This window comes from Bubalus bubalis, chromosome 4 (genome assembly GCF_019923935.1).
Source record: "Bubalus bubalis isolate 160015118507 breed Murrah chromosome 4, NDDB_SH_1, whole genome shotgun sequence".
Lineage (NCBI taxonomy): Eukaryota > Metazoa > Chordata > Mammalia > Artiodactyla > Bovidae > Bubalus > Bubalus bubalis.
The window spans coordinates 150,829,716-150,854,551 of NC_059160.1; the positions used below are offsets into that span (position 1 = coordinate 150,829,716).

A 24,836-nucleotide genomic window follows, 5' to 3' on the forward strand; every position below is an offset into this window, starting at 1 on the left:
TTGGCAAATTATGAGTTTCCTAGCTTAAAACAGACTAAATTGCAGACAAAACAAGCCATTAGCTGAGTAAATACTGTATTTCTGGTTGGCTTCTATAAGGAAGAGATTAGCATGAGTGTTTAGTGTTCATAATTATTAGTAGGAGGCAAATAGTAGGCTCAGGCTGGCTGGAGATTGTTTCATTATATCCAATTAACACCCACTTGATTATTCTTAATTACTTCTGCTTCATGACAAGAGTAAAGATGGCATACTTCAAATGTACAAATAACAACTGGGTCATCAATATACACATATTTGTATTGTCAGATCCTGCTCGTTTTGAGGCAACTATTTAATATGTCAGAGGAATGGAAAATAGAATGTCCACTTGTCAAGCTCTTATGAGGGAAATTAGCAAGATGCAGAAAAATAGATATTAGGATAAAAATGTGTTTATCCACAATCTGGTTTAGAAATATTTTCTTTGAATACATCTTATTGCCTGTTTGTTTGGGAACGCCTTTTCATTTGTCTGTTCTAACTGTGGTACAGAAGCTTAGGCTGTAAGCAGAGAGAACAGAGGTTACAAAGAGAAGTATCTGAATGTAAACTCTCTAGGAATGAATGAGCCATATATATGTCAAGTGGTATGAAATGGAAATCCCCACTCCTAGGGGGTTTATGGAAGTTTGAGAAGATGACACAGAATCAACCTCTGCCCAAGAAAGTTAATGACTAATTTGGTAAAGAATATGAAACACAAGCAAGTGATATAATCGCAGAAGCACATACAAGGGGTGAACTCAATGAGCCAGATTTTCTTAGTTTTAAACCTGAAATGACGACTACCATTAGTTACAGTAGTAGTCATCTTCCCTTTTCAAGATTTTGGGAAAAAATGAATATATCCGTCCCCTTCAGTTATTTTCTTGGGTTGAGAAGAGTTGCTGTGGTAGCATACATGGGGAGAATTCTTTGCTTTTCTGAGTAGAGGGTATTACAGTGTTGAGTTGCCTCCCTTTCTTGCTTATGGTGTCCGTGATCTTGGACTGGAAACATTTGGATTGTTATTTTTTTCCTGGATCAAATTTAGATATTCACTCATTCTTAAGTACAGAGGAAAAGAACTTGGCAAGCAGCAGAGAATGGTGAAGGCTTGGTGACTGTTGCAGGGCATTCTTGGAACTGGCAACTTGCTTGAAGATCAGAGAAGAATGCACAGTGGCAGCAGGTTGGTACCAAACAAATCCCCTGTCACTCTGGAAGTCAATCCAGAGTTAGTACTGAGTACTTGCTCACACACAGCATCAAAACAGACATGGACGGGTATGGAATGGACCGAGTCCTCCCCAGTTGGGGAGACAAGGTCTTCCTATTACATGGTTGTGTTTAATTAATTACTCAATTGCATGGTTAAAACTAAGGGCTGTAGAGGTTCAACGAAGAGGGCTTGGCTAAAATTGTTAAGACCAAGACTTGAAGACTGAGACCCAAATGGCAAATAGTCTTTAGCTACTTAGGGTATGTTCCAGTTGGTGGTGGTTCTAAGACTAGTGGGAGAAAAGCCTGTTCCAGGTAAGCAGAAATATGACCCTTTTGGTCTGTGACGCGGGCTGTCCTATGTCCATGCTCAGGTCCAGGGACCAGCGACCTTGGTACATCTCATAGCAAACATGGGGCTGAATCCCAGGATGAAAGGCCATCTCAAGGAGAAGGCTCCAAGAAGATAGAGTTAAATGAAGATGCCCTGGAATCTATTTCCATTATGAGGGAAGAGACATTAAGCTATCTGTTAAAGTCAAAAATTCATAAGTATATTTAAAGATTTAAGGCTAAAATGGAATATCTTAGGCAGTCATTTGAAGTCTATATATATGTGGCAGCTGATATTTAAAAGGCACACAAAACATTTAAAAATGACCTCAAGAATAGTGTACCCTCCGCTGAATAATAAAAAGGGTAATATCTGGGAATGGAGTGGTGTCAGAGTATAATCGATTCCAACTTGACAAATGATCGTCGGGACCATCTTTGCTGGTGATATGAGAATCCCATGCCAGTGTCCCCCTGAGTGGACAGAAGGGGTTGGGCAGTTTGTGTGAGAGTTGTGAAATAGTTAAAATCTTGGTAGTTTTGTATTCGTGTGTTTTGTGCGTGTGTTGTGTGTGTGCGTGTGTGGTGGTGGTGGTGGTGGTAAAGGTGGTCTGCAGGATCCTTCACAGGATGCAGCAAGATTGACACAGAGTACACAGGTAGTGTAATAGAGCGTGACCGTGTGTGGCCCGTAGCACGCGGCTGTGGGTGTGCATCATCCAGAAATGCCACTGCTGGGAACATTTTACGTGCGTGTTTGACCTGTCATCCTTAAGTCTCGTGAGTGCTTGTTCATGGCCATGTGCAGGTCGGACAGTTGAAGGGCAAGCCCTGCTCTGCTCTTCCTATCTGGTACAGCCAGCATCTCAACCAAGCAGGGAGGACGTGTGTGAAGCGAGATCATGGGACTGAGGAGCAGGAGATCTGGGTTAGATGTTAACACCTTCCCATTGGTCTTACCTGTCTGCATTTCCTGTATCATAGAATTTGTACTGTGGCAGTGCTTTACTAACTAACCTTTTAAAGCTATAAAAGTGTACAGTCATGCTTGATTAATTTTGAGTGGTAGAATCATATAATGTAACAATACTGACTTTGATGTCAAGGGTTTCCCTGAAATAGAGGCACAAACTCTTAATGTAAGAGCAGTTAATATTTGGCATGTGCTGACTATATAAGTATTCATTTATACTTTCAACAAATTATTCCTCATATGTCTGTATGATCTAGGTGTTCAGAAACAGCAGCGGCTGAAACAAACAAAAAAACTCAAGTGTCAAATGTGCTCCCAGGGAGCTGACTTTGTCCTGTATGGTGTGTAGAGAGACAATAAACACACCTGTCTATGTCAGTACAGTTCAGTCGCTCAGTCATGTCGACTCTTTGCGACCCCATGAATTGCAGCACGCCAGGCCTCCCTGTCCATCACTAACTCCCAGAGTTCACCCAGACTCACGTCCATCGAGTCAGTGATGCCATCCAGCCATCTCATCCTCTGTCGTCCCCTTCTCCTCTTGCCCCCAATCCCTCCCAGCATCAGAGTCTTTTCCAATGAGTCAACTCTTCGCGTGAGGTGGCCAAAGTACTGGAGTTTCAGCTTTTGCATCATTCCTTCTAAAGAAATCCCAGGGCTGATCGCCTTCAGAATAGACTGGTTGGATCTCCTTGCAGTCTAACCATTGTTGGATCTCCATGTCTATGTCAGGAAGTAGTAAATAGAATGAAGACAAATAGAGCATGAGGGGAGAGGTAGAGAATGAGGAAGTGTGGGATGTGATTCATAAATGGAGGTCTGAGATAGCCTCTCCGATGAATGGTGTTGCAGGGAGGAGGTGAAGGGATGAGTGATCTGGATGTTCGTGGAGGTATCAGCACATGCTAAGGCTGGAGGCAGGAGCTTGCTTGGCACCTGCCATTTGGCAAGGAGGCCATGGGGAGAGGCAGGTAAATGACGGGGGCACCACAGCCGGTGAGGTCAGGAGCTGTTTCAGAGGCTAAGTCACAGAAGGTCTTATAGACTCTGGTCAGTCAGGTGTCTGGGTTTTCTTCTGTATTAGAAGGGAAGCTATTGAAGGCTTTGAACATAATTTGACTTGAATTTAAGTCAAATTGTTCACTATGGTGGTGGTGGTTGAGGAAACCAGAGAATATAAAGTGGGACCAGGGTGATCAATAAGGATGCCATCATGACAGTTCTGATAGGTGTGGATTAGAGTTAATTACTGTGAGGGTGGTGAGGCCTGGTCACATTCTGGATGTTTAGAAGGAAGGATCTAAAGGATTTGATTTGAAATGCCATGTAAGAGGTAGAGAGTTACAACAGGAAGAACAGAGGTGCCGTTTGTTGTCATGAGGGAGTGGGCTTGAGCTAATCACTTGCTAGGTTTTGGACTTGTTAAATTTGAGATGCCTGTTAGCCATCCAAACGTAGGTGTCAAGAAGGTTACTGAATTGGGAGAAGTCAGGCCTGGGGATAGAACTTTGAGAGTTTCTGTCAGTCTGTAGGTGATATTTAAACTCACGGGGTGGGTGAGATCACTTTATTCTGCACCAGACATATGGAAGGAATGAGCATGGCAGTGGTGATCAATGTTTTTTTTGTGATCATGGTGGTATCACTAGAACTTAATCAGCTCTAATGTTCTTTAATTCCATATAGCATGGTCACTCATTATCTTCTCTGTCTACTCTAAATTTGAGTGCATTTTCATGTCCATCAATGGCAGCAAAGCGAAGCAAATGTTATCTACTGAACTCGTGGGCTTCTGTCTGTCTGTTCAAGTTCCAGTGCTCACCAGGGGAACTCTTCCTCCTTGCTGGCCCAGATGAACTTATCACCTTGAGCTGGCTTAGCCCAGAGAGCTGTGGTTTGGGGTGGGAGGGAGAGGGGTCGCTAATCTTGACCAACTCTCCAGGACTTCAATGCAAAGCAGGATAGATAAGATATTCCAACTCATTACTTACAGGTGTTCTTTAAGGGAGTGCTTAGGAAGTTTTACTCAATTTAACTTAAGACATAAGTAATGCCATTCCCAATTCAGGGCAATGGCTTAGAACCTGACTCAATGTCCTTTTTACTAAGTAATTATCCAGATTTCCTTACTAAATGTTATTTTATGTATTATGTTTAATAGCCTCTTTCTTTTGGCTATGGAAGGATGGTAATAGCAGCTGATAATGGATCACATACTCATCTTAAGCGCTGCCTCTGGCACCCGTGGCCAGCGCGGAGGGAAGCTTCTAGTCAGGGCTCAGATCGATCCCATGGCCCTACTCACTGGTCCTTTGCTTTTCGGGGGTCTAAGGGATCACAGATAGCTTTGTAACTTTTAAATCATGGGTCATTTTTAAAGATTCACAGAAGCCTAAGGAGTGCGTCTGGCCAGACTTCTCACTGGCTTCAGTTCAGAGCCCCCTCTGGAGAACTGTGGCTGATGGAGAGGTAAAGCCCTAGCCAGGAGGAACCAAGTGGCAGAAAGCTTCAGATGATGGTTAAGACATCACAGATACCTGACACAAATTAAGAAACACTGTCATTGTGCCCTCAAGGTAGCCAGTTCCTTTCAGGATCTTGATCATTGATTCTCAGGAAAGGTTTGTCGGATTGTACTCATGTTGTAGCAGCTATGTTACTGATGTTTGTATGGGGTTTTGTGAGACAGCTTGTACATTGACTTCTTAGTGATGACCTACCTAGTTATGCAAACAGTCTTCAGATAACTACTGAGCGCCTACTTTTTCCTGATTGTATCCCCAGATAGTTCCTGTGGGCTCAGCGTGTGCTGGGCATCACTGAGGCAATACCAGAATTGTGTCATTCATCTCCATCTTTCGTGAAATTATGTTCTTTGGAGAGTCAAGATGAAAACCCATGTCAAAAATATATATGATGACCTGAGGATGGGGTACACCATTGGTCCAGGTGTTTATAAATATGCTAGACTTATTTCTTGCCCTCAGAGTCCCTGGTCTAGTTGGGAGGCAGGGTACGCCATATGAAACGTCAAATTGCAAAATAATGCTTAGTGTTCGTCGGAAAGTTGGAGACGTGATAGAGCTTCCAGGCACCATGATGATGTGTGAACCTTTTGGCTACACATCAGTCACCTGGGCATTTGAAAATGAGGGCACCTAGGGCCCCAGTCCAGGCCCACCAGGCATCTGTATGTTTAAAGATTTCCCTGATTTTGATTGTGTTGCATAATGCAGCATGAAAACCACTGTTCTGTAAGAACAGGTAGGATTTAGGTGTTGTTGGGAGCAGCCTGGAATGATACAGATGCAGGCTCAGGAGGAGTGCAGCAAGACTCCTTGGTACAGTGATTGTCATCCCCTGCCCTGGATGGGGCTAGTAGATGGGGCTTGTTTGGAGGAAGAATCGAAATGCAGGGGGAAAGGAAAAGCTTTCAGAAGAGTTTAAAGTCCTGGAGAGGAGATTATCCTGAAAGCTACAGAAGAAGTCCTGTGGTCACCACCATACTTTATGTGACCTCATTTTCAGACCATGAGTATTTGGACTGTTTATCACTAATGACGTACAGCTTTTGAACCAATGAGAAACTTGAGGAAAGTGTTTTAAGCTGAATTGTCAGGTACTACAGAGAAGGCAATGGCAGCCCACTCCAGTATTCTTGCCTGGGAAATCCATTGGACGGAGGAGCCTGGTAGGCTGCAGTCCATGGGGTCGCTAAGAGTCAGACACGAGTGAGAGACTTCACTTTCACTTTTCACTTTCATGCATTGGAGAAGGAAATGGCAACCCACTCCAGTGTTCTTGCCTGGAGAATCCCAGGGATGGGGGAGCCTGGTGGGCTGCCTTCTATGGGGTCGCACAGAGTCGGACACAACTGAAGCAACTTAGCAGCAGCAGCAGCAGTCAGGTACTAGGTGGATTCAGGAAGAGGGTATCTGGAAGCAGATATGAGCTAAGGACTCAAAATGCTTTCTGAAATACCATTATCAACAAAAACAAACACTGATTGAGCCCTCACTGAGTGTCAGGTGCTATCTTGAGTCCTTTACATATATTATATTTTTTAATTTCCAAAAAAACTATGAAGTAGGTAGTCATAGTATGTCCATTTTACAGATGTGGAAACCAAGGTACAGACAAGTAACTTGCCCACAGTGACAAAGCTAGCTAGCATCAGAGTCTGGATTAAAGCCAGACAGCTTGATTCCATGATGTGATGGGCTCTTAAAACTCCTAGGACTTGAACAGTGGTAGTGGACTTGGAAAACTGAGATATGCTCTACAGAGTAAACTTCAAGAGTTTCAAGGGGTTGGAATAGCTCAAGCATGCCTAGGATAATCCCCAGTGGAGAAGAGCACCTTGCACAAAGAAATAGAGAAGAATTCAGAATGGCACAGGGGGATGGCAGAGAGTCTCGCTGAAATAGTGGGTCTGTATTTAGAACACGAGAGAAGAAAGAATAGGAAGTTGCTAGCCCAGTAGCCCTACATTCACTTAGCTACGAAGTTCAGAGACTGAAAAGTGAGTACTGTAAAATGGGCGGAGGACTGGGTTTTGAGTCAGACAGATGTGGTGTGAGTTTCAGTCTTCTCGTTAACAACTTTGTGAGCTTGGGCAGCTCACCTAACCACTGCGTCTGTGGTCTCATGTGTACATTAAAGATGATAAAAGCTTCGCTCTTGTTGGCATGTTGCAAAGATTGAGCTAATGGATACAAAGCACGTGTGAAGTACATAATGTGTTCCACCAATACCAGCCATTATTACCATTACAATTCTCATTCTTATAGTAATTCATAGGCATTGGAATGAAATAATGATAGCACTATTTGGAATGAATACTTTGGCACTAATGGATACAAACATTAGTGCTGCTGGGAGGAGCTGCTGGGATTCCAGTTCTGGTTCCATCACCTGTTAGCTGTATGATTTGGGGTAATTTACTTTACCTGTTTCTCAGTTTCTCCATCTGAAAATAGTGCCTACTACCTTGTGGGTTTATGATGATGATTATGTAAGATAATATGTGTAACATACTTAGAATAGTGCCTAGTGCACTCAGCTGTTTATTAATAGTTTTTTTCTTTTAATTGTGGCTTCTTCCTCTTCACTGTCTGCTGCCTCTGAAACCCTTAGACCTTCTTGCTTTCCCTGGCATGTACTAGGGACCGGTGGCCCCAAAGTGTCCTGGCTGAATCCTATTTGAGTTTGAGAATGTGCCCCCAGTCATAGATTCTTCACTGCACAGAGTGACCATGACTTCTTTGATATTAAATGAGGGTGCTGACGGCACACAAGGGAGTCAGGCTGGGCTGCAGGTTTCTGGAACCTCTGAACATTTATCCAGCCCTCTTCTCCCTTATTGGTACTGCACTGAGGCATGAACACTGCTGCCCAAGAAGAAAACTGCTGACTCTGGGGGCATGCAGTGTGTGCACGCCTGCACACACACGTGTGTGTGTTTGTGAGTGTGACTGAGAGAGAGAGAGAGAATATTTGTAGCCTAAAGGTAGTTCTTATGGTGCATTGCTTTGTTTCATTTTTGGGGGGGTTGTAAAGTTGAATGAAAGGCACTTAGTCCAAAACTTTAAAAAATTGCTACCGGGCAAAGTAATTTTGTGTCAGGCTTCTGTTCAGGGCAGATTTACACTGGTTATAAATCTCTGAAATTAAGGTCTTACTGTAGAAAAGCTGAAATGTATTCAACATTAGCAGACACCCAGGCTTGCTCTGAACCAGGGGCTGTTCTCCACCCATGTATAATAAGAATATCTAGCTATGTGTTTGGGATAATAATGAGTTCAAATATGCCTCTTAGGATGGGTAATGGCGGTCCGATGAGTAGCAGGATTCTCTACCAACAATTCTTTCCCTAGAACCAAAGGTTAAGTTGAAGAGTTTGATTTAATGACAAATTTAATTAGGCCTTTAACATTATAGGGTTCTTTCCTTTTGTTTTCTAATCAAGATCATAGTCTAGGGTCAACACCCTTGTAGAAGTGGGGGAACTCATGCTTCTGTACACTGCTCTGATGTCTGGAGAGGGTTGGAGTAAGACTAGGGGTGATTAGAAATCTCTGAGTTGACAAAGAGCTGGAAAATGCTTCCTGGTCTTCAAGTACTTTTGCCTCACCTTCACCAAACCTTAGATTTATAATATCCTTGATCTGTTAGGTACTTGAAGGGTCATCCGGTCTGTTCTGTCACTTTACAGCTCAGCTTGGGAAACTGAGACTAAGGGATTGAGGAATTTATCAGTAGTTGCCTAGGTCATTTGGAGCAGGATAATGGATCCTCTAAGGTCAGCCTGTCTCCTCCTTCTGGTCAAAATGATCTGTCTGCCAAGACTCACACTCAGGGAAAAGCAAAGCCTCTTTTCGGCTTATGGGATATATGCACCAGTTTGCTAGAGCACTTTTTCCTACTACTTTTCAAGGCAGATGTGCCCTGGTCTCATCCATAGGGTACCAGTAAAGTCTCTTGGTTGCAAACAAAAGAAATTGCCTCTTGCTCTCTTAATCTCCACTCCTTTCCTAGACAGACAGACAAATAAGAAAATACCAAAAAAAAAAAAAAAAAAAGGACATCCATTACATACAAGGCTCTTAGAGTGGACTGTAGGATGGAGGGCCTCGTGAAGAGAAGAAACACCACAGCATGTTCAGTGTTGCAAAAAATACTGTGGCGGTCAGAATCTGAGCCTCCAGTGCTTGGCACCACTCCGACACAAGTGAGTGGTCATCACCCTGTGTCTTTGTCTCATGTTTTCATGATTCAGATCAGTGCAGGTAGGAGATGTCCAAGAACTGAGCTGAGGGGCTTGTTGATGCTTTGACTGCCAAGAAGGCAGGGAGAGGGGAGATAGAAACTCATTGGCTTCTATTGAGACTTGGAGTGACCACTGCCCACTCTAAGGCCTCACACAATAGGGAATTACACAAAAACAAGGAAAAAAAAATGCATGTCAGGTTTTGGATAGTCTGAAGCTCTTCATGTCCAAGATGAAAGGCTTCATATGTCCCTCTGAAGCCTGACCATGCTGTATAAGTCTGCCTCTATAGGAAAATATATTCCAAGTTACAGAATTGATAACTTGGGGGAACAATTTACTTCTGGGCTTGGCCTGCTTGAATAGGGATGTGCTGGTCCGCAGCTTTCACCTTGAAGTGCAGCTATTACGGCAGGACTCGGGGACAGTATATAGGAGATAAGATGTGAAATACTTTTGGAAACACTGACTTCAGGAATGCTTAATCATTAATCCATGCATCTTTCCACTTAGGAAATAGTTATGATGACAAGCTACATGCCTGGCAATGTGCTGGGCATTTGTTACAGAGAGGTGGGCCGGATGCTCGTGTTGTGCCCTCCTGCTGCTTGGGCTTAATTCGGGTTTGGATGCAGGGTGCTTTGACTTCACACTTGTAAAAGTTTCAAATGCAAAGAATATATATATATATATTTGGAGTAGATCAGTAATTCAGGAACATCAACCCCCTCTAGCAAACTGATGTTCTTTCCCAGTAGTGATCCTTCTTCCAAAGTTGGTTCAGAATTTTCAGCAAACATTTCTTATCAGTCATGGTGCCAGGGTAGGTGTAGCCATGAAGAAGTTTATAATCCAGGGGAGAAAGCAACTTTGAAATGAATCATTTCTGTGTTGACTTCTGGGACAAGAGTATGCCCAGAATGTTATGTAAAAACAAAAACCTAAAATTGTTCAGATGAGCTAGTGTTAGGAAGGTTTTCCTGTAGCTTGTCTTACTCCTGGAGCTGCAGTTTAAACTCATCTTTTGTGTTCACCTGGGTGGCTTGTGCACAGACATTTTTTGAACAGTTGTTACCTGCCAGACCAAAACTGCACAATTGTTGTTACTGCACAGTTGCACTCATCTCACATGCTAGCAAAGTAGTGCTCAAAATTCTCCAAGCTAGGCTTCAACAGCACGTGAACCGAGAATTTCAAGATGTTCAAGCTGGATTTAGAAAAGGCAGAGGAACCAGAGATCAAATTGCCAACATCCGTTGGGTCATGGAAAAAGCAGAGAATTACAGAAAAAAATCTACTTCTGCTTTATTGACTATGCTAAAGCCTTTGACTGTGTGAATCACAACAAACTGTGGAAAATTCTTAAAGAGAAGAAATTCTTAGACCACCTTACCTGCCTTCTGAGAAATCTGTATGCAGGTCAAGAAGCAACAGTTAGAACTAGACATGGAACAATGGACTGGTTCCAAATTGGGATAGGAGTACCTCAAGGCTGTATATTGTCACCCTGCTTATTTAACTTCTATGCAGAGTACATCATGTGAAATGCCGGGCTGGACAAAGCACAAGCTGGAATCAAGATTGCTGGGAGAAATATCAATAACCTCAGATATGCAGATGACACCACCCTTATGGCAGAAAGTGAAGAAGAACTAAAGAACCTCTTGATGAAAGTGAAAGAGGAGAGTGAAAATGTTGGCTTAAAACTCAACATTCAGAAAACTAAGATCATGGCACCTGGTCCCATCACTTCATGGGAAATAGATGGGGAAACATTGGAAACAGTGAGAGACTTTATTTTCTTGGGCTCCAAAATCACTGCAGATGGGGACTGCAGCCATGAGATTAAAAGACGCTTACTTCTTGGAAGAAAAGCTATGACCAACCTAGACAGCATATTAAAAAACAGAGACATTACTTTGCCGACCAAGGTCCATCTAGTCAAAACTATGGTTTTTCCAGTAGTCATGTATGGATGTGAGAGTTGGACTATAAAGAAAGCTGAGCACTGAAGAATTGATGCTTTTGAACTGTGGTGTTGGGGGAGACTCTTGAGAGTCCCTTGGACGGCAAGAAGATTAAACCAGTCCATCCTAAAGGAAATCAGTCCTGAATATTCACTGGAAGGACTGATGCTGAAGCTGAAGCTCCAGCACTTTGGCCACCTGATATGAAGAACTGACTCTTTGGAAAAGACCCTGATGCTGGGAAAGATTGAAGGCGGGAGAAGAAAGGGATGATAGAGGATGAGATGGTTGGATGGCATCACCGACTCGATGGACATGAGTCTGAGCAAGCTCCAGGAGTTGGTGATGGACAGGGAGGCCTGGCGTGCTGCTGTCCATGGGGTAGCAACTAGTCAGACACAGCTGAGCAACTGAACTGAACTGATACAGTGGAAACTACAGGAAGCTAAGGAATAGATGGAATCCACTAATGGTGTGATATGGCTAGGTAATTATATGTGTATTCCAGCATGACAAAAATGGAACCAATGACAGAAAGAGACGAGGCTGCAGGGTTAGGGGAGCACTGTGTAAACCCACATTGGGCCCAGAAGATAAATGTGTCTTGACAGACCTCTCTCTATTAATTTGCATAAGCATTTGTATATGATCTTATTTACATTGGTGAGGCAGAACAGTAGTTCTTGGGCTTTGATGTGTGTGAGCCTTGGAGATTAGAGCTGGAGCCCTTCCTTTGAGAAAACAAATACTTTTGTGTTGGTTTCAATGAGATATAAATCATACCCAGGAAGTTTACAGTTGAGTAAGAATGGTATAATTACTGATTGTATACCAGAAGAGGACGTATTTATGAAATGACTTGAAAAAGCTTGTAATCCCTTCCCGTATTTTGAATAACTAATTGCTATGTCATTGTGGCATATTTGCACCACAAGAGTTAAGTCTGTCAAACGTTTCCCTCCGAAAACCTTGTTTTAAGGGATTTCTAACTTGGTCGTAAAAATGTGCTCCAAGTTGGAGCTGACTTGATGGCAGTCTGTGCTTGGAACAGTTGATTTGAATGGTGCCAGTCAGAGTTAAATTACAGGCTGGGAAAAAGGAAACAAATTTTTTGAAAAGGAGGTGTTTATGGTTCCCGGCTCCCCTAAGTACTTCTTGAGGATCAAAATAGCCTCTTTAAAATAAATTGCAGACCATTAGTACACGATGGAGGAAACCCCTTTGAGACTGGGTTGGGGGAGGGTAAAAGCAAGGGGAGCCGATTTAGGCCACTTTCCAGTAGTGTGAAAACAGCGTACCCTGCTCATGTATCGACCCCCTGGAGCGGCCTGTGCACACGGATGGCACCTCCTGTACCCACGAAGGACGTTTCTGTCAGGCTGAGTGGACATCTCCGCAGACCCATTCTAACTCAATCCTAATGGGCATTTGAGTGTTGTGGAACAAGTTTCCCCCTGCCCTACCTCTGTGTTTTCTTTTTAAATAAGCAGAACACTGTTGCCTGTCTGTTTTATGCCCAAAGAGATCATAAAGGCCTCCTACAGAAGACCTCAAGTTTGTCCTGTTTGCTGAATAAGAAAGTACCTCTTTGATAAGCATGTTTGTCCAGAAATCTCCCCATGTCTCGTGCCTGACAATCAAGCCAAAAAGGTAGCCCTTGACTAGGAATACTCAGTTGATACCTTACCTAGAGCTTAGGTATCTTTCCTTTTGGTCAGCAGTGGAAACTTCAAGATAATGAGAAAAAGAAAGAAAGGGAAGCAGAGGCAGAAAGTGGTATGGGGGTGGTGGGGGGAGAGAGAGAAAGATTGTTTCTGTTTCTGTGTCAGTCACCTTGAACCCCACTGGTCTTGGGTATAGCCTCTGTTCTCCAGCCCCTGTGGTCAATGGAAGTGAGACAGATTTACAGTCTGTTTCGTTCAAGTCAGATTTTCTTGTTTTCTTTTTTTTTTACTTCACTTATGGCTTAATGATACTTTTTTTAAAATGGAGAAAGTTAATTGCATTGGTTTCTTCAAGAGGCATCACTTTAAACAATCCATCCTGATTGTGAAAACAAATACATGCCTGACTTATTTTATTTATTTTTCCCCCAAAACCTAAATTAGGATAAAGCCATTTTGGATAAGAAGACATGTGTGTTTCTTTGTCACATCTTTTATCATCACGACTGCTTTTCCAAATAATACAACTTGTGACAAATGTGAACATTAATTACAGTTAACAAAGAAATGTCATGTGAAGGCTTCATAGTGGGGCGGTGTGTGGGGGGAAGTGGAGAAGAAGGAAAAAAAGTCAGACAATCAATGAGATTACATCTTGTAACAAGCTTCAAGTCAAAGTGCAAAAGTCAGAAATCAAATACCATCAGTTATCAGATTATGTTAATGATTCTAATGAAAGCTTCTGGTATTTTGTTCAAGAATGTGTTGCTATAATGGTAACTAATAGAACAAGGGATGCTGATTGCCATGAATTAATTAGAACTGACTGCTGGAGTTTCCTTTTTATTTATTTATTTAAATATTGACAATCTGTTTAGAACCCGAGGTTTTTCTGTGGTCCTTTTCTTCCCTCCATAAGTCATTAGTTGCGAAGTGAGAAGGTAATTGCGTTTTCTTATACATCAGGTACCCCTCCCCAGACTTTTGGCCCAAACCAACAGCAGACAAATTAAACTAAAGGATGGACATGAATATCCATGCACAGGTCCATCCCTAACATTTGTGGAGCTCAGGGTGAGAGTACAAATCAAGTCCCTTCCCTACTCTTTCTACTCCTGATTTCATTCTCCTCGACTGGAGGCCTTGACAGATATGCATATGGACACCCAGCTTTCCCACCCTAGTTGCATCCACCAGCTGCTGCTGTTTGGCTATTGCTTGGACTTAGGGGCACAGCCCCTGGTGGTACCCTCCACTGTCGGGAGGTAGGACCCAGAGAAGAGATCTTTGCAGGCCCTGGAAAGATGCTCAGGGATATTTGTAAAGGGAACTTGGAGATTTTATGCACCTGTCACATGGTTTATTAACTGGGTGATAGGCTGTAGGTTAGAAAAGCCCTAGGCCATGGACTCCTTGTCTCATAGTGGTAGGGAGGGTCATAGCAGGCCTTCTAAAGTGCTTGGTCTAGGTAAAGCGCTCTTGTTACTTGGATCTAAGAGCAGTATTGCCCATGTATATTCCATGCTTTTGAGTGCCTGAGTGTGTACATCTGGAGCACTCTCTCTCATTGGAGTCTCCTTGATCCTCTGTTGTTGTCTATTTCTTTATTTCTTCATTTATTCAGCATCTGTTCGACACTTACTGTACCAAGCTCTGGAGACAAGAGAGAAAAATGAGATCTCCATTGTCAAGGATCTCATAACTTTTCAAATTTGTAGCTCATAATAAGTACTAGACAGAGATCTGTTGAATGCTCTTGGCCATCCAGGTCTGTCTTGTATCCTGTTCTTTCTTACGCTTCTTTCCTCCCTGTCATAGCAGCAAATGATTATAGATTCTGTAGAGGAGAATTGAGGAGCAAATACCTTGAACTTAGGAGAGGTGGCTACCCCAGCTTCTCGCAGCGGCTCTTGGGCATGGTGTACTCTTGGCCTCCTTTGGCAACCCTCGTCCCCTAGGCCTTCAGAATTCCCACCATCTAGCCAGAGACATGCCCCCACTGAATCTAGAACAGAAGCAGATAAAAGGCATAATCTGGTGGAGGGCATCCATCCCTCAGAGAGTCTTCTGAGCTGTTCTGAAACCGCTGGACCCAAGGAGCTGATGACCCCAGGCAATCCCCTGCCTACTTGCCACAAGGCCCTTTTGTGGGGCTCCTGCCTGCAGAATGAATTACATCCAAATGAGTATATCTTGTTTGCATGTTAAAGTCACTCTCTGTATTTAAATCACTAAGGACATTTCCTAGATCTTTCACCATGGAGTGAAGGTGGTCATTATCTAATGGATATTGACAAGCTCGTGCTCTTAGAAAACTAACCATGACATCTGGGTGACTGAGCGCAGGTCAGTATCAAAGCTCTCACTCTGGGTGTTGGGAAGCCCATCAGACTGTGTTGAATTCCCTTTGCTGGCTAAATTGGTACATTAGGGTAAAAACGATTTCCACATTTGCATAGTTGATTTCATTACTATCGCCATTATTGATGCCCAGCTCCTCTGAAAGAAAGGAGCCATAAAAGCAAATAAAATCACTTTGCGATTCCATTATTGGATAAATTACCACATTACTGTCTGCGTTTCAGGGCTAAAGCCATTCCCCACATTTGCATAGTTTATTTCATTATCATTATTAATAACAACAACAATAATAATGATGATGACTAGGATCCTTGAATGAAAGGAACTAGAAAAATGCCACAGCCTGGAGCAGTCTTTATGGACTAGCCTGGATCACTAAGAGTCCCTTTATCTGCTGTGGAAACAGAGCTACTTCCTGGAGTGAACCAAAAGCTTTTAACAGACGCCACATGAAATTGAACTTGTGGGGCTGGCTTGCTGGTCTGAAGAAGTGGCTGGTTACTCATTGTGACTATTGAAGATTGAAGTTGGGAGTCCTTGCTTAGTGACTTGTGTCCCTTTAGGAATGGTGCTCAAAATGTACAGAACCTCAGCCTTCTTATCAAGGGAATGGGCATTATGATGCTTGCTTTGCAGTGAAGAGCAAAGGAAATGGTGAATGTGAATGGATTCTGTGGAGCATGAAGCTGTCCACAGGTTTCAGAGACTTATACCTTTATATTGAACATCGAAGTGGCCGCTGTGGCTGGCATGCTTTCTAATGCTGTGTCATAGTGACAGGAGACGTCCTAGTCCGTCCCTTTGGCTGGGAGAAAGCTCCAAATCCTCCCTTACCTCTCTAAACCATTATATCCTCTACAACAAGTAGGGAGAGAATACTGAAGTTACCAATTGGATATTTACAGATAGCTCCTCTGGTCACAAACATTCCTGGGCTGATTGGGTGGCCTCAATAGTGCTTTTTCTTACACAGCAGTTTTCAATTATGTACATCTTTTCTCGTTGGCTGTGGAGCCAAGAAGTCCAAAGTCTTTCTTGTCTATTAACTCTGAGGTCCTATTGCGAAAGGAAGGTCCACTGGTGGCCGTCTCTGGTTCACTGGAGAATTTTCCCTCTGGTTTTGTTTTTATTATTTTATTTTATTTCTGCTGCACCAGGGGCTCCAAAAAAATGAATGTGTCAGTAAAGGATTTGACAGTATGTTACGACAGTCATCAATCCACCAAGCCCTGTAGCCATAAATAAGCTTCATACGCTGCCACACTAAAGAGGACAGTTTTTCTTCTCCAGGACATTGAAAATGTCACAGCGAGGGAATTGTTTGTCCCCGTCTCCACGGCAACGCCACCAGCACTTATCATTAACTTTCACACCAAGATTTTAATCAGCGCTCTTTGCGGCCTGAGACCAAGTCAACATCAGCCCAAATTTTCAAAGCCGTTATTCTAATTATGACGAGAAAGCTATAGATTGATGAGCTGAGTTTTCTGCAAGGACTGGTGGCAGTTAATTCTCATGACCTGCGTGGCTCGGGGAGTCTCTCTTAGAGATGGAGTCTTGAAAGTTCGATTATTAGTGACAGCTTGTAAGTGAGAGGAGCCTTATCTCTCCAGAGAGTGTTGATAACTTGAGACAAGGTTTAACTAGGAAGTAGTGAGACAGTGGAAGGAGGGGAGAGCGGGGGAGAAAAGGAAAAAGAAAGTGCACACTCTATCTGCAGCCTGCACCCAGCGTAATGAGAAAATACGGACAGGCACAATTTCACAAGTTGTAAATTCTGGTAGCCTTCAGTTGTAAATTCTGGTAGAGGCTGTTTTACTCGGCTATCTGATAATGTGTGAAAATATTTGTCCCTTTGCTTCATAGGCACGGGCAAGCACTGTGTTCCAGAAAATGCATTCAAATTCCCAGCTCTCACTGCCTTGCATTGCTTTTCAGTTTCCTTTGGTCGGAGACCTCTGGAAACAAAAATGGGGATTTGCCATTGAAATGAAGCAGTAATTAATTTTTTAAAAAGACTTCTTTCCATTTCTCTTAACTGACTCTCACCCCAGCTTCTTTTAATAGTATCAAATTTCGAGAGCCTTCAGGTTTGTGATGAAAGGGTAGTTAGAGTAGCCCTTAAAAACTCTTTTCCTTTCTATTTCTGGTGTCTTTCATGTTCTCTGCCCTCATTCATTTGGTGGATGTATGTACTCACTTCTTGGTCTTGTGTAGATGATACCTGGGCTGTTGACTCTACGCCTTCTTTGAGTTTGCATTTGTGAAGTGGTGTCTGTTTCCTCTCCAGACTTAAGACATTCAGCTGAGCCATCAGTCTGATCAAGACAGGGCTGGGAGAGATGGTCACTGTGTCATTGAGGTCCCACTAGCCAAAGTTTCTTTTTTTTTTTAATCTCTTCATACATTCTCCAGCCTTTACCCAAGGGAGAGTGCTGGGAGGCAGCATAGTGAGGTCAGAAGAGCCTCATCTTTGATGTTCTGAATCTCACTTTTAATCCCAGAATGAGCCTCTCTTTCAAATGGTGATGATAATATTTGTCTAGCCTACTTCACATATCAAAGGAGAAAATAGTAAGTAAATTGCTGATACTTAATGTGATCATTGCATTAAATATATGCATACATGAGGGTTATCAGCTGTCTGCTTTTTGGGTCTGTCTTCTCTATAGCTAGGGAATGATGATGCTGTTTGTTTGATAGTTTTTTCCCCCAAATTATCAATATTTTCACATGTTTAATGTGCTCACAGTTATCTCCATTATCTTTGTTAACCCCTAAGAACACTGAGGCACACACAGAGAGGTAAAGCATTTTCTTCTGGTCACACAGCCAATTAGAGGCTAACTCTGGTATGCAACGGTCATCTTCAGATTCCCAGCATGCGGCTCCTTAGACCACACTGCTTACCATATTAATAGGCTGGGATTAACGAAAAAAGCAAACCCAATTAGTTTCTGTTGCAGCCCTTTTACAATCCTGTCTTGTTTCCCCGTGTGTTTATATGTATGTTTTAATAGCATTCCCTGCCTTTTATGCTGAGGTTGCTCGAGGTATGTTTATAATGGTGGCGTAATTATAATAATAAAATACAAATCCATCCACAGAGCGAGCTCATTACCGACTGGCCAGGTAAAACAAATAGGCTTGGCGCTGACGCCAGAGTGAGGCAGTTTATTTCTAAGGTGGCGCTGCTTTGAAACACAAGATGCTTTGCACTTTCAGCAAAGAGGCCCTGTGTTCTGAACATAGTTGGAGTTTGGGGTTCAAGGTCAAGCCGGTAATTGAGATGTCCGGCCGAGTTGCTTTAATATGGTCTGGCCCTTTTAATCTCTCTTTTTCCAGGGGCGAGATGAGAAGCAGAAGGGGAAATCATTCCTCCTTGTTCTATGTAGCTATTAGATCTTTCCTTGAATATCCAAGTAGGTCCTTTGGCATTCAAACTTCTGGACATAGAGTTTCTAATGTATACAAAAGGGAAAGTTATTGTTATGAACGGAGCCATAGTAGAGAGAGAGTGTGTGTTTTTTAAAATGCCTGTCTGTCCTTGTTAATTAGAAGTGCACATATTGGGAAATTAACTATGAAATACTAAAAATGATAAATTATTCCTTATTTGAAAGTATAAATTAAAGGTTTAGTGTATATAAAATTTGTCATGTTTAATTGCAAGTTCAATTAAAATTCAGGGTAATGATGATTTATACAGGTTTCTGTGTAATTTGATATTCATTAGCTTAGCCAGACACATGCTGATATTAGCTCGTTAATTATGTTTCCTTTTGTTGAAGGCAGCCTTGTGAAAGCAATCTGCTCAAAGTTTTCTAAACTCATTCTGCTAAATGAATATTTGGCAGCTGTTCATGTTATTGAGATGGTCACTGTGGCTTCATTTCACTCATAGGCAGCATCAATCATACCTTCTCTGTGACAAACAAGGGTTTCTCATTACAAACCCATTTATGAAGGTTATGGCTGACATTAAAGAGTGATTGCCTGGTCCTCTGCTGTTACTTTACAGTATCGTTGGAGTGGAGCTGCCTTTAATATCTGTGCCTCCCACATGGTCAGACTGTTTAAAACACAGGGAGAGGGAGGCAGAACCACCACCCTGGTGGCCTCAGTTCTGTTTCTGACACCACTGGCCCAGACTTGGGAACCAGAGCCTGGGTCTCAGAAGAAGGACCCAAGCCCCTGCTGAGGCTTCCAAGGCGTTCCGTATCCAGTTAATAGGTGTGCTTGTTGAGTTCCACAGAAGTTCAGAGGTTCTCTTGTGGAAACACATTGACCCTGAGCAGTGGAGTTGGGCATGACTCTTGGAGAAGTGAAAGTGCAAACACTGGGCTGACTGAAGGGTGAAGGTTTCCAGAAGCAAGCATATCGACCATTATGGTGATGAGATGGAGGAATCACCAGTTAGCTGGAAAATGCTGTGTAACAGACCTGTGGCCTGTGCCTTTGGATGATTTTAAATATTTTATACACTTTTCAGAGCTGTTATCACATGATCTGCATTTTGGAAAGGCAAGTCTTGTCTTTTAGGTAACAGCATTCTTCCCCACCTGGCTATAAGGCAGGTATCGTCTTTTCCTTTTGACAAGTGAGGGGAACTGAGGCGTAGGGAACATGATTGCCTTGTCCATCGTCACTTATGCGGATACAGGGAATGGCCAGACCCGGGGCCCTTGGCTTTCCTGCATGTCACTGTGTTGCACTGAGGCCTCTCAAAATAAAGTGCTTGCTTCCAATTATGTTTTTTCTCCGCCAGGATCCTCTTGTAGGGAGGAGCCAAACACTTGGTAAAGGGTAGGGATGTTGACTCTAGGCTGACCTGTATTTTAGTTTCAGGCCATTTGCATGCCCATAGGTAGGGAGTCTGGTTTATGATGGGAAAATGCAATGGAAAGCCCTTAGGTGAGATTGTAATTTTGTGGCTCCATAGCTGTATTTATACCCTTGCACATTTTTAAGTTGAAAATTTTTAATGACTCTTATTTATTTATTTTTCTTTAAGAGCCATGTCTTATGCACTGGGTCTTGCTTTCAGGCGTCTCTTTCTCTTGAAGTCATTGTGGAACAAAGGGTTGACAAGCTGTCCACCAATGCCGTCCTTTTCCTACAAAGGGACCACAAGCCCTCCTGCTCCGAGGAGAGCCCCGTGACCATAGGCTCTACATGCTGTCTGTGCCCACCTGCCAGTAAGAGGACAGGACTCTGAGGCATGAGGGTTGGTGCAGTCACAACATGGAAAGAGCCTGAGTCACTGTGTGGAAGGCCAGCTGTTAGACACATATTAGATTGGACCTTTTGTAAGAAAGAAGTAAACATCTGTTCTGTTAGGTCCCCAAACTTCATGGTTTATCTATCACAGCAGCTCACCTTACCTTGTGTGTGTACATGTGTGTTAGTTGCTCAGTAGTGTCTGACTCTTTGTGACTCTGTGGGCTGTAACCCACCAGGCTCTTCTGTCCATGGACTTCTCACTAGAGTGTGTAGCCATTCTCTTCTCCAGGGAATCTTGCTGACCCTGGGATTTGAACCCAGGTCTCCTACATTGCAGGCAGATTCTTTACCATCTGAGTCATACCTGTTACTTTATTTATTCATCCTACAGACATTTGTTGAAAACTTTAGGCTAAATGTTAGGGACCTAAAAGTGAAAAAAAAAAATGTTACTCTTCCTGCCCTCGGGACCTCAACAATAAAGTAAAGGAGCTACGAAGTAGAAATAGTTCACCCTGCTGTAGCAAGTGCTGTTGAATGGGTTTAAGAGAAGCACACCCTAAGAGAGAATTATTTTTTTTCTGAAATGTCTCATGAAGTAGGAGAATTTTTTTATTCTAGATTAGATCATATGTGGAAATCTCCAATTCATTAAATAGAAATAAATTGAAGAGGCTTTGGTAGAAAATGGGGCGTGTAGCTCACAGAACCTCCCTTTGCACCCCCTTGGCCTCCTCTGGGAGGTGTCCCTGCAGGTGTGGAACCCTGGGGGCTATGGAATGCCATCTGAGAACCTGCGGAGAGAAACACCAGCCGTGGTACAGCGTCCTTTCAATGGTTTTTTTTTTTTTTTTTTTTGCATTTCTCTAGGTTAGGGTACACAGTGGCTCTTTTTATAAAACGCTTGTCTGTAGTCAGTGGAAGTTTGCTGGTTGTTGGATGGATAGTGTTATTCCTGAACTTTTTTTTCGATAATTGCTAGCTGCTTGACCTTGGACAAATTCTCTAACCTCTTCTAACCTCCTTAGTTTCTTCATATGTGAAACAGGTATCATAATGGAGTCTATCCTGTAGAAGTTTTGGAGAATTGAGCAAGTTAACATACACAAAGTTAATAATATACATTTTTACCAAGCTGTCGTGTGGTAAATGTTCAACGATATTGGCTATCCCCACCCCAAGTATGAAAAACACATTATATTTGTGAGTACTTCAAAATTTTTACCAAATAACAAAAGTATACAAGAAACTAGTTCAGCATTTGGGGAATGATATTTTAGTAACAAAATGCTGTAACCTCTGATAGCTAATTTGTGATTTCCTTTTGATTCTATGCATCAAATTCATCTGATGGTTTTCTGGGACTTGGGTAGGTTGGAATTTTTCCTCACTGTTTAATGTAAGGAAGTGCATCATAGGAGAAACTCAGTTTTTTTTTGTTGTTGTTGTTGTTTGTTTGTTTTGTTTTTTCTTCGTTATTTCACTTCAGCCCTCAGGCCCTTATGGCTATAGACTATGTAACTTGGAACTTTTTATTTTTAAATTTTACCACCTCTGTCTTATTAATACATTTTGTCAGTGTGGAAAGCCCTCTGGTGGTCAAAGTCATTCCTCTGTAGCTCTTAGAGACAAGTGGAATAAAATAATTTTCATGTTCAAGATCTGTGTTCAAATTCTATTTTTCTCCTTTGCTGACTTCTTTGTCTAATTAAACCATAAAGTAATTTTCCATGGGAACAGTTTCATTCTCAAGGTGTCTGGGGACCAAAGAGCAGTAGGCCAGTTTCCCTGGTCCAGATGAAAATGTGTTAGTGAGGGTGTTAACATTTTGGACGGTTAATGTGCTCTCACCCTGGGAATGAAAGCTAGTATCATACACTGTAACATGAGGATTCTGAGACCTTTATATTATGTTAAAGCTGCAAGGAGAAACTTGGAGATTGTCCATTTTCTAGAAAGGGAAACTGAGGCCCAGGAAGAAGTGATTGGCTTAAGATGTTGTCATCAAGAAGCGGAGCTGTGAGTCAAGGCCAGGTTTCCCGGATGCTGTTTCCTGTGATCTTTCAGCCATGGTGCTAGCAAGGTGACATAGCTGCATCAAGCCTATAAACCCCTGGTCTCCTGACAGGTCTCAAGGTGTCCAGGTCTCATCAAACTAAGCCAGATGAAGCACAGCTCATACACTGTCTATGGGTTACTCTGTCTCTGGCTTGGAATAAGACAGCATGCAGGATTTTCTTTCTCTAGTTTAGCGCTGAAACTTGGTTGGTTGTGTCAGCTGGAATGATCTGGCATGAACAATCACCCTCTGCATATCCTTGCCATTAAACAGCATTTCTTGGAAGGGATGTGCATTAATCTTGACTGTGTGCTGGCCACTGCAACTCATCATAAAGATGAATGACTGATGGGTGACCTATGTCTGGTGTCCTAGGAGGGTGGATACCTTGGAGATGCAGAAACATCTGTTCTGCTCTGAAATTGGCAAGACAAGCTGGCTTGTCCCTCCCTTGCCTGATGCAATTGCCTGAGCTTACATTATTTTTCTTTAAGGCTTTGGCTATGTCTGATGTCGGCTGGCCCTGAGGCCATTTCTTTCTGCACCCATTGTGGCATGGTATGAGCACAAGGAAGCTGGAGGAGTGGGATGGGGAGGGGGTCCTCGAGCACTTCCAGTATGTTCTCCATCCCAGTTCCTGGGTTATAGCCAGTACCACCTGGGAGGCTTCCCTGGTGGACTTCCCTGGTGGCTCAGATGGTAAAGCATCTGCCTACAATGTGGGACACCCAGGTTCAATCCCTGGGTTGGGAAGATCTCCTGAAGAAGGAAATGGCAACCCACTCCAGTATTCTTACCTGGAAAATCCCATGGACAGAGGAGCCTGATAGGCTACAGTCCATGGGGTTGCAAAGAGTCGGACGTGACTGAGCAACTTCACTTTCACTTTCTTTCTTTTACCTGGGAGGCTGAGGTGCCAGAGGCTGTGTGAAAGTTGCAAATTCAGGGAATTGCCCAGACTTCTGTTGTGTTCCTGGATTGTTTTTCTGGATATAGATGCATTTTCTTGAGAAGCTATTTAATTGCTTACACCTTCATTACTGTCTTCATGGTTAAAACTCATAGGAGCAGGGTTGGTGTGTAATGCTTAAATGAATTAGATAGCATTTGTGAAATAGTAGCTAATAAAATGGGAATTCAGTTTATTTAGCATTGTCTTATTTGGGGGCAGGACTCTGAGCTAAATCACTCACTGTTCCTCAACCAGCATACACAGTTAGAGTCCCTATACTGAAGCTAGGCCCTGAGAAAGTTACATGTGGCCCCTGGCTTCATGGAACTTGAACATGATTTCCTTTATGTGAGAGCTTCTTGCATGCCTGCTGAATGCACAGGATCCTACTGGGTGACTGAGGCTGTAGAAGTCCATGCTCTCTGGAGCAGATGCTGTCGGTCTCCCCTGTCCCCTAAAGTCTTAGAGCTTCCACGCACACCATCCAGTGACCAGCCACAAGCACCTGCAGCTGTTTGTCTAAGAGCTTACTCTGGTCACTGGAGCTCCATTGCCTGTGGGAGGGTAGGCTGGAGCTGCCAGAGAATGAGTGCCCCTCAGCAGCAGCCTCACCTGCTCCAGTGATTGACAGGGGTCGGGAGATAAACACCCTGTCTTCCTCAACTGGGAAAACTCTGTGGCACATTCTTTTCTGTCTCAGTGTCCCTGGCTGCAGTGAGCTCCTGCTGGCCACCGTGGTAACTTGCTCGATAAAGCACCATGCACCACTATTCACTTCCTTCCCTTCCCTGTCTCACTTCCCTCTTCCCCGACTCCTGGGGTCACCTGCCCCCAAATATTTTGACTTGACTCTTTGTCTCAGCATCTGCTTCTGGGAGCACTTGGACTCAAGAGTCTTGCATGGTCTACAAATCCCTTCGGTAGAAGTCATGTTCTGATGAACCTGGCAGAAGATATGCAAAGTGCTGGGGTAGAGTAGGAGAGGGCAGGATATATGGTTCAACAGAGACATCTGGGAAGATCCTTGGAAAGGTTACATCTGAACTAGGCTTTTAAGGATTGTTAGGGTTTTTGTTAGGGAGCTCTGATAAAGGGAAGGCATCCCAGGCTGAGAAAGCAGCTTTTGCAAAGGCCTGGGGGTGGGAGGAATATGAGGTGTACTTGGTGAGTATCTGGTATGGATGTGGTTCAGAGATCATCGGGTAGGATGAGGAATATAAGGAGAGTTACTTGGGGATCTGATTATGGGTTTGAATGTGAGGCTGACACACACAGGCTATTTTGGAGGCAGTG

The 24,836-nt window shown here is 43.1% G+C and overlaps 1 protein-coding gene across 1 annotated transcript in view; it reads left to right on the forward strand.

The window, feature by feature from the left end:
• The window catches only part of LRMDA (leucine rich melanocyte differentiation associated), a gene marked incomplete at its 5' end in the record, with an annotated part of 1,193,353 nt that overhangs the window by 511,367 nt on the left and 657,150 nt on the right, over positions 1-24,836 (forward strand). The gene's annotated exons all lie outside the window — the stretch shown is intronic.